Below are 11,227 nucleotides of genomic sequence, written 5' to 3'. Positions count from 1 at the left end.
GAGATTTCTGAAGCATACATCTGAGCGTGTGTGGGAGGAGGGGTCACGGTGTGTGACCTTGACTATATCCCTGGGTCCTTCTGCTTTGTCTCTTCTTTGCTTGCTCTGTTTTCTGACTTTAATGAGGTTAGTAGCTTTTCATCTGATGTGACATTTTGTTGTGATGTTTTTGCCTCCGAATCAGACAATAGTGGACTGAAAGCTCTGAAACGGAATCAAAATAAACACTTTGAGTTGTCTTTGATAAATATTTTGTTCATTTAATGGAAAGCTGACTAATACAATTTTTCAGAGCCCATGGGTAAATTTTTTTTTCTAACAGTGATGCTTTAACTTACAACCCCCTATCTCAGCAGTTCAATAGATGCATACATTGGACCTCTCCTGTGGGCTCCCCCACTTATCAGCTGTCCTGGGTAATTACTATTTCCACATAGACTTCTCTGCAAACATCTCTCAACTTGTGATAAATAAAATTTGGTACTAAATGCTGTTTCTCAAGTGCAAAGTACCTTGTCAGTTAAAAATAGTGAGTGTGTGTGTTTGTGTGTGTGTTACCAACTACAAATTGATAGCTTGTTAATTGGGGTTTATTTCCAAGAAACTATAAAACAGCTTGAGAGGCAAAAATGTAATTTTGTCTTTTTGACAACCCAAGGTAGACTATTATAATGATTTTCTTTGATGAGAAAACTAAAAACCAAAATTCAGAAATATTAAGAAATTTTGCAACATTTGGTAGCTAGTGAGTGGCAGAGATAAAGTTCCAAACCAGAGACTATGGCTCTGTACTAGTCAGCTTTCTCATCTAGAGATATAAAGCACAAAATACAACATTATTTTTCATTGTTTCAGTCCATGATTAGCTGGCTCCAAGGCAGAGATAACATGGAGTAAATGTGTGGCAGAACAAAGATACTTAGTTCATGGTGATGGAAACTCCAGAGCAGAAGGAGTGAGGGAGGAGACAAAGTCTTCCAAGGCCATACCTCAGTGACTTACCCAGACACACTTAAAAGTGTATTCTACCAAATCCCGGGGCAGATCCCAAAATCGAGCAAATTGAAACTTCAACCTAACCACCATGGGCTCTATAGCTCAAGCTTTTAACTGCTGAAACAAAATTGAATAAGAGGGTAACAAACAAAGAAAATAATCTGCCATTATAACTGATTTAAAATTGTAAAAAGAAATAAACATTTTAAAATAAGAGTAACATATTGTTCTTTTATCTCTGTTATTTTGCTCATTGCTCTATCCCAATATATTACTTTCTAATTCTTTTAAGAGAGGTCAATCTAAGTCTCTTTAGAGTCAGAAAGAAGCACAATAAAACTATAAAGTTGATGATTGTAAGAATATCAACAAATATTGTATTCAGTTTATGTTAAATTATTTTTGTGGTAAAAATATCATAAGATAAAAAGTAATGAAAATATTTTAAAAGTGAAGTAGGTTTTACTATATAAAATAAAATATAAATACAAGCTATATAAATTAAATAAATCTCCCATATAGGGCTGCTGCAGAACATTGTGTAGAACCAGGGAGCAAGTCAATATTCTTGAAAGATATTAATTTGGACCAAAGTAGCTTCTGTCTTATAACAAGAAATATCTCTCTTTTAATAGGACCACTTTATTCATGAGAATTAATACTATCTTTCCTGTATTAGGTATAGATCATTAATACTCATTCTGCATCATACAGACATTTTGCTTTTCTAACAATTTCATTTGATGTTGCGATAACACTTGGTCTTCTGTCTTCTTTTCCAAGAAATATTTTGGGGATTCTGCTCTATATACCTAATCTCAATTTTTTTTATTTTATAATTTGACTTACAAGTTTTGTGCTTATGTATTATCTATTATCTCTTTTCCTTTATTTAGATGTAGGGTAAAGGTTTTGGAAAAAAATCTTCAATATCCCTCTCTATTTAAATTATCTACAAATTGTATGAATATATATCATATATAAAATAAGAATTTTTAAAATGTTGTTGTATTTTGCTTTTGTTTTTTAAAACTGAAATATTTTCTGAATTTGTGTGTCATCCTTGGGCAAGGGCCATGCTAATGCTCTCAGTATCATCCCAATTTTACGTGCTGCAGAGCTAAGCAGTTATTTTGGTTTTAAATAATGTCTGAGATAGTTTCACCACTCTATTTGAGTAATAGACAAAGGCAAATGGTTAAATATCCGGACATAAAGAAATCCTACCTTTAAATTAAATTGTGATTTTGACTACATATTTTGTTTTGAAGTATAAGTATTCTTGAAAACATAGTACAAATATAGTACAAACATACTTACAAATAAAAATAAGATATGCTTTATATTGTCTAATATAAGGGATAACTTGGGTCTCTGCTCTTAAAGATTATTTATCTATACCTCTTGCCCCGAATATATCGTTTACCCATAATCCTATACCTCAGATCAAAAATCTTTTATAAGGCTTATTAGACAACAAAGTATGCTTTTATCAACAACTTTATAAGAAAAAGTATAGATGATTCATATAAAAGTCAAGATAAGATTTTGCCAGACAGCTTATTTTCAGATACAGCTGACTTGAATTCCACTCAGCCCAGATCCTTAAATGTACTGAATTTTTTCAGACAATTAAGATCTGTTAGTCTACCAGAATCTTCTGCAACATGCAGGCCTAGTTTCAAGAGGACTATGCTGTCCTTTCTGCCACTGCTTTTATTAATCTCTATGAGTTTTAATAAAAGAAGCCAGTTTTGACATGAATTAAGTACTGAGTTTTCTAAAGAGTAAATCTCAAGGTAATCAACTTAAATTTTAAGAATCCTTATTGTGCTTACCTAGTTATCCCCAAAGAAGGTTCTGAAAAATGTATAATTGGCCCAGAGGTTTCCTCCTGGAAGATTCTATATTCATATGACTTGTTTCTCTACAGTATACTCTCCTAAAATGTATTCAGACAAAATTATATACATGTTATATTTGATATAGATAAAAAATACTATTCTTTGGATTTCAACTTAATAATTTCAGAAAAGAAGATTTGTGAAGTCTATTATCAAACATATTTTATTAAAATTCATTCCAATATGACATTTTACAGTGGGTATCAAAAGAAGAAAAATATTAAAATGCATAGGTGTTATTAATAGAACATATTGGGCTTTCAAAAAATAGCACCTAGTTAGGCCCTCTAGGATTAGTTTCAGGCTCTTAGCTATTTAACATATTTATTAGCAATCTGGATAGAGTGCTGAAAAGGAGATGATTCAAAATTAAGAGGAAAAGCAAATACTATGCTTGAAGATTTAAGATTCAATAAGATCTACAGAGATTGAAATAATGGGCAAAGAGATGCTTTAGTCAGTTTTAGCATATGCAGAATTAAAGAAAGAAGCAAAAATTTTCAATTTGAACTTTAAACAGATTTTTTCACATAGCAGGGATTTGCAGTTATGTGTTCTACCTGAACAATATCATACAGACAGACAAAGAAATAGATACAATTAAGTCATGCAGTCTGCACATTATTATTTAACGTGCATGCATGTAGGATGTTATGAAGAGACACTAAATATTCAGATGTAAATAATAGCTGAATTGGTGCCTCAGAAGAGCTAAGAACAAAGAGTAAATTTTATCAAAGTGATAAAAAATTCAACAGTTGAATATACATCCAGAGGTATGAGCTTAAATCATAATGCAGGATTAGACCACAGCTGGGGCACTGTTCTCTTGTTCTCTATAAAGATCACACTGACAGTTTGGAAAATGTATAGAGAACACCTAAGGAGAAGAAGAATCATAAAATAAATCATATTATGAAACATTTAAAGACTGAAGTGAGAGAAATATGAACACAGAAGTTATAATGATTCTGAAAAAGTGTAGCTATTAAGAAAACAAATACTTTGTTACAATTTAAAATTAATATAATCCTAGGTTGTATATCATGGTAAAGAGTCACTGCTTTGGTTTTCAAAAGATTTTTGTGTGCCTGTTTTCCTATTAATTTTCAAATATTTTAGCTTATGTTTTAGTAACTAATACTTAGGTCTTTACAGTAAACTCACCCTAAAAGCTTTATGTTGTATTTCCTTTTCCTTTTTTTTTTTAATTAATTAAGTTTATTGGCACATTTTAGATATACATAATGGTCACATTCATCACAGGGAATTTGTACCTGAACATGACGCATCTTAATTCGTATTTTTTCCCATTCCCCTCCTCTCCCTTCAACCCTTCTCCTCCTTATTTAAAAAAAGCTTTGTCTCCATTTTTTCCTTCTTTTCTCATTTTTTCTTTTTCCTTTCTTCCTTTCCCGCTCCTGCCTCCCTAGCCCCCTAGCTCCCCTTCCCACTTGAACATTTCTCCCCATTTCACAGTATCTATTATACTAGATAACTCCCAGTTGAAGTTATCTTTCAGATTCTGATGTTTGTAGATAGAGTTTTCACAGGGAAGCACAGGAGCATCCACAGAGAGGAAGAAGAGATTAAGCTTGACAAATTAAACCAAGGAAATAAAATAATTGAAGGTTTTTTAACTGCTAAGGTTTGGATAAGTGGCCCCAAAATTCCCTGGGTTAATACCTTGGCCTCTAGGCTGGTGCTATTGGGAGGTGATGAGAGGGAGGTGGGGCCCAGTGTGAGCCTTGCTCACTGTGGTGTGCCCTCAAAGGAAGGTGTGGGATTCCACACTGTCACTTCTCTCTCTGTTCTGCTTGTCACAATCTAGCCTTGGCAACTTAATGACTTAGTAAGACCCTGTCTCAAAATACAAAATTTTAAAAGGGTTTGGGATTGTAACTCAGTGTCAAGGCCCTGGATTCAATTTCTAGTACTGAAAAACAAAACACAACAAAACAAGAAACCACAGTTTTATTTTCAAGATAAATTAATACTTTTATGACTAGGCTTTTGTATTTGTCAGCTTTGTGTTACTATAATGAAATACTTGAGAAAATTAGCTTATAAAAAGAAAAGGTCTATTTATCTTATAGCTTTGGAGATTCTAGTCCAAGATCAAGTGACTCCATTGCTCTGGGCCTCTGGCAAATACATCACATCACATAAGACCACATGGCCCAGCAAACCACTTATTTCCTTTTCCTTTTAAGAGTCTGTCCAATGTATTTTTACTTATGCTTTTTAATGCTTTGTCTCTAATCATGCCTGATTCTATTTTATTAAAGAGGTCTGAATGAAAGAGAAAGAAAGCAAGGTTAAGAACTGCAGGACAGTTCTACAAAAGTATCAGTTTATAGTTTGTGTTCACACATTACAGGACATAAACAGTAAAAAGGCAGATACAACTTTCAGGAGAAATGTATGTTGATATCTAATGATGACTAACAGAACTATTTTAAATGAACTAGACATTAGAAATTGTATAAGCATGAGAATTTTCAGGGATAATTAAGCATAGAAATATTAGGGAATGATTAGAAAGTTAATGCAAGGCATCAATTATTTTAACAAAATGAAGAGGGATATGACTGCATTGAATATAAGTTGTGATTTCTAGACAAAGAAAAATACTTCTTAAGATATTGAGCTATTAATGTGTGATTGCATATTAAAAATAACACTACTTTTGTAGATATATTTTTTATGCTCTCTTCATTATTTAAAGAAAATTGGACAGAATCAAATAAATTATTTTAATTGTTTATTGATTTTTAAAGTAACACCTATTTTAAAAGGGACTGCTTTGGTCAGCATACTCAATAAGATTTAATTTTGTTGTTTAAAAGTTAAAGATAACTAATTTGTACACAAATGAAATAAACTGAAGGCTGGAATGAGATGTACTGAATGGAGTGAATGTCACACAAAGCTGGAAAATGCCTCAGAAATTACTGAAGAGGTTTTATTTCATATCGTTGATGTCCTGTTGTCTCTAGTTTAACTGGTATAATACTTTGGGGTGTCTTAATAATTTTAACAACAGAGCACCTGAAATGTAGTAAGCTAGCTACAGGTGAAAAAAGAGAAATGAAGGGAAATATTTTCCACTAAAAATTAATTTAATGGCTTAAAACTTAACTGAATCATGTTTACAAATTATACTAGGTTTATCATGAGACAATACGAAAAGAGATACACAAAGTTCAAGATGATTTTTGTCATCTCACATTCCTCTCCAAGAAATTATCTTAAGTAATAACTACAGGTTTTATGACTTGAAAGTTGTAATTTTACTTATCTTGTCCGAAGTTTTCTAAAGCATTTTCTCTTAGACTGAGACAATACCTCATCCTTCATAGCTTTCTGTCAGATATACTTTTTATTACTGTTATTTTCTCCTTTTTTGGTTGCTAATTAAAATTAATGCCTCAGTGCATAATTAGTTTAAAAATGCTCCTTAAATTTCTGCAAATTTGAGATAAATCTCATTACTAAGCAAATACTCCCGCCTCCTCCATAATATCTGAAAAAAAGTTGAAATTATGATTTTAAAACATCATTAAAATGAAAAGAATTTTACTCTCTTTAAGATCTAAATTGGTTTTATTATAAAAGATAAATTTAGTGACATTTTCAGATCTCACAGTACTTTGGTTCCTATTTTAAAAATGTGACTTAGTTTTACTGTTATTTTATTGCTTGAATAAAGAACAAACATTGTCATCATAGTGTTGTATATTCTAATAGAAAATTACTTTTAAAGTATATGTTATTTTTGTATAGATGTTTTTAATTTTCAAGCAGATGTTTTAAGAAAATTGAGGCTTTGCATAATTGTACTACTAAAGCAATGGTACTGAATTTCTCAAAATTCCAAATAGATATCAAATTCCAATTTAAAATTATAATTAGATACCATTTGTGGGTTCTCATTATGCATTTTGAAATGTTAAAATGTGAAGTGTGGCCTTCATAAATATAGTAACAGAGTCTGATAAAAATAATATGAATAAAAACAGACAAAATTTTTACTTCAGACACAGACACCTGTGGGCATCTGAGTGAAATATAAAATATATTATTATCCAAAGTACATAAAATTATTTGTAGTATTTTTTTCTGTTGGGTCATTTTGATTGGCAAATTTTTCTATCAATTTATATGCTCATTATAATGTTTTAAGTATGGTGCCTGGATTTTTGCAATACACAGGTAAAAGATACTGCATCTACCTTAGTTTTAATGATTTGTGAGTAAATAAATAAATAAATAAGTGAACAGTATAACTGCTTACATTCTTTCTTAACTTTTTTAATATGTAAAGCTGAGCTAACTACTTTAATAAATAAGTAGTATTTAGTTAATGGTAAAAACAACAACATCACTATTTTGTATTTTACTTTTATTACTTTTGGCAAATATCTTTACTATTTGAAATGGTATTTCATATAATTTTTCTAAACTTAAATGTTTAGAGTTATTTTATTTAACTTTAATTAATAGATACAAGGTAGACAATGAAATTCCCATCAGAATTTATAAAATGCCACAAAAATTTTCTTGACAAAAACAATCAAAGTGTCACCACATACTAATTCAGAGGAAGTTTTATGTGACATATTTCTCAAAGACTCGATAATACTCAAGAAATATGGTAGAGAGGGGAAAAAAAGCTTTATTTTTTTCTTATAGTAGAAAAGTTCAATGAAAATCTACTCATCCACTTCTATTTCTGGGTTTTACAAAACTTTAATATTGTAGGCAATGTTTGAAGATATTTGAAATGCAAAATTTACTCAAGGAGACCTACTCCCCAAGGTCATATGTCTTGCAGCTTTGCAAGATGCTGTTTTTGGCACATAGGAACCAGGTCTCTGGTACTAGTGCCTCATTAGCTTCCTCCACAAAAGGATGAATGCCCTTTCAGAAGAATTAAATGAAAAGTCAGATAAAACTAGGGCAGAAATTGCTGCCATGGATACAAAACTAGACACAGTACTATCGTTGCATATCTGAACAAGTTGTTGTACAAAACTGCACAAAGAGCAGAAGAAAAATTATAAAATGCTGCTGCCAAAAGAAGAGTATCCCAAGGACAGAGCAAGAAGCATGACCCTGGTTTAATTTAGTTTTATCCTAGTCAAAGTCACCCTCACATTAGTATGAAGGAGGTTATGGAAGTGGGGCGTACATCAGAATCATCCCTGAGACAATCAATAGTAATTTTTACAATATTTAAACAAGAAGAAAAATCAATACATCTTAGAAAATTATTCAAGCTGATATGGAGGCAAAAGAATGGGAATGACAAAACTGATAAAAATTAAATACAAACTGTCAGATTTAAAAGATGAAGATAAAATAGTAAAGATTTTCCCAGCAATAGGAAAATTAATCTAAGAACTATATTGTCTTCCTCTAATGAAACCTTTCTTAAATACGAAGACAACCTATGTTTATAAAACCAAAATAAACACAAAATTATGGATTAAGTGAAATATATTATAGAACTTGTTTTGTAATAGAACAATAATTCAAATTGAAAATATTATAGCTGTTTTAAATTTTCTGAATACATTTTTAAATTATAAAAATGCTAAGAAAGTAAAATCCTGAAATGCAAAATCTTTTTCTAAAGCGAGAGATTTAATATAAGCTACATACTGTTTAATTTTATTGTACAATTCATTAAGCATTGTATGTGTTTGGTGTGATCATTATGAGATCATTAATTTTACTATATCTAGAATGTCTTGTATGTTCTCCAAAAATCCTATCATTCAGAAAATCTGTTTGTAAAAACTAAGGGAGTACATATTGAAATAAAAAAGTAATGTAAGATAGTTTTATGGGATAAAGTGCTTTGAGCAGGTTGAAATTCTGGAGAAAGTCTCACTATTTTAAGTAATATTTCAGATATTTCTGGAAGACATGGCTGTAAGAATTGACAGTTGAGCTCCATGTTGATAGATAAGTGCGTGTTCACCAGGCATTCAAGGGTGGAATGGCATTCTAGAAATATATGTTAGTAAACTCTTTCAGGTGTGAAACAACCTGGTAAATTCAGGAAATTGGATGTAGTTTTAATACCTAGAATATAAATTGGTACAGCTTTAGGAATAGAATAGAGGACAGTTTTAATTCACCTGTAATTACAATCATCTCTACTTTCTGTAATATACCAAATAAACATAAAATCTAGTGAAAATGTTTGCCATGCAATATCACAAATCCTTTAACACACCTTTCCAATCCAATGGGCATTCTTAATCCTCTACTAATTACAAATTCTAGATCTTTTCTCCTCAGTAGGGTATTAACTAGCCACATGTGGCTTTTTATATTCAAATAAACTGAAGTTAAAGATTTAGTCTCTCCATTGCACTATCCACCACTCAAGTGCCTACTGGCTCAATAGCTACAAACTAGTACCCATCACTTTAGATAGTGTAGATATATAACTTTTCCAATATTTCAAGAATTTATGTTGGATAATGCTGTTTTAACTGGTGTTGGAGAGAAAAGGGAGAAGAGTATTGTGAGAATTGAAGCTGGAAATTTATGCATGGGTGAGATAAAGGAGATGGTTTCATGATATACTTAGGCTTTGAGTCACCATCTTCATGCAAAGAGAAGCCAAAAATTAAAGTACAAAAGCATAAATAAAGTATTTATATATTGTATATGAGACAACTAAAAAGGAAGCTGTGGTTCAGTGAAGGCCTGTGTTAGCTAGCTTGCTAGCCTTGGGACCAGTCTTTGGTCTGTCCTCATTCCCACATTCTCAGGTTCTGTTCTTCAAAACAACTTTGAAGCTCATCAGAGGGGCTAACTTTCAACATCTTTGATAGCATCTCTTTTACATACAGCATCTAATTGTTTTTCGGTCATCAGAAAAGACTTCACTTTTGTTGAAAAGTTTCTATAACCTGTCACTAAAGATACCATAAATGTCTTTGTCTTCTTCCAAAGAATTTTCCTCCAGCTTGCTTCCCACTGTTTTGTTTTTATGATTTTGTTGCATTCATCCCCGTTAGAATGTGTTATACATGTAAGCATGAATTATATTTAAAAGGTTCATCAATTTGTTCAGGCAAAATTCTACAAATATTGATACAAAATAAATATTTTAGAAACTGAATCATATTTTATCTTAATATGGTGACAAGAAACCTACTAGACTGTCTCACTTTGCATAATATAAATACAACAAAAAATAAACAGACTAAGTACCCAGGTTCATTCAGCTTACAAGACAAACACTAAAATTTGACACCATATAGATGATATCTGATGCTTCTTACACAATGTAGCCCAGATTAGAAAATGGGTGAAAGTAAATTTGAGGAAGTATTCTAATACAGTGTACAATAAAAGAATTTAATGAGTCGAATATTTAGATGTTTCCTATGAGATAATAAAAAGAAAAATCCAATAGAACTTCTTGAGGAGGAGGTGGAAGTATAAAGCAAATAATTCCTCTTAGAATTCTGGTTTGACTGACTCAGGTACTGTATGAAAAACAAAACATTTGGAGGAAGAATTATTGGTATTTTATGATTGAGCTGCCTTTAATAAATAAATACAGTGGAAAACTAGAAGAGAGGGAGAGGGAGAGAGAGAGAGGAGATAGAGAAAGAAAGAATAGGTATATTTTAAAGATAAAAAATGATGTGGATATCTTTTATGTGTATGTGCAAATGACCAAAAGAAGATTGATATCTGCTAGATTGAACTCTTGAAATTGAAAGAAAAGATAGCTAAGAACAGAGCTGACCACATGGGATCTAAGGAAAACCAACATTTCAGTTTAAGGAAAAGCAAAATGAGCTAAAACCAGTATTTGAGAATTAGCTACCATAAATGTAAAAGTAGAGATGGAATAGAGAATTTCATGGAAGAGAGACTGTCAACTCCCACAAATGACAGAAAATCTGGCAACTGGATATAAACTTGTTACCAATGGTATATGTAGAACACCACTATAAGAAATGTGCAACTATTATTACTATATCATGAATGTGTGACTATGATTGGCTAGTGTTTGATTTTGTACATTTTGTAGCCTCAAATAGGGTTTTTGTGCATAACAAGGGAACACATACACATACCTATACATACAAATACAAATGAATGATAAAAATATGCTTAATATTGAAAGAGAAGTTGTAAATGCAGTTTTCTTCTTTTTAAATATCATTTATTTTCATTTTCTTTATCTTTTATTAATATATGTTTTGATACATAATGAATATATCCATAATGGGAATTGTTACATATACATGTTACATCTCTGTCCTTTTCACTTTCCTTTTTCATCCTCT

The 11,227-nt window shown here is 31.2% G+C and overlaps 1 non-coding gene across 1 annotated transcript; it reads right to left on the bottom strand.

Annotated features, from left to right (window-relative positions):
* Positions 1-2,022: 2,022 nt before the first annotated feature.
* Positions 2,023-2,125, bottom strand: LOC147823482 (U6 spliceosomal RNA). The gene has a single exon (XR_015443758.1). It is a non-coding gene; the product is annotated as a U6 spliceosomal RNA (small nuclear RNA).
* Positions 2,126-11,227: the final 9,102 nt, after the last annotated feature.

Source organism: Heterocephalus glaber, unplaced genomic scaffold, assembly GCF_053883595.1.
Source record: "Heterocephalus glaber isolate CG9 unplaced genomic scaffold, H.glaber_assembly_v1.0 deba00001577, whole genome shotgun sequence".
NCBI classification, from domain to species: domain Eukaryota; kingdom Metazoa; phylum Chordata; class Mammalia; order Rodentia; family Bathyergidae; genus Heterocephalus; species Heterocephalus glaber.
Note: the sequence above shows the minus strand (reverse complement) of the source record. Positions and strands in the feature narration are given on the sequence as shown.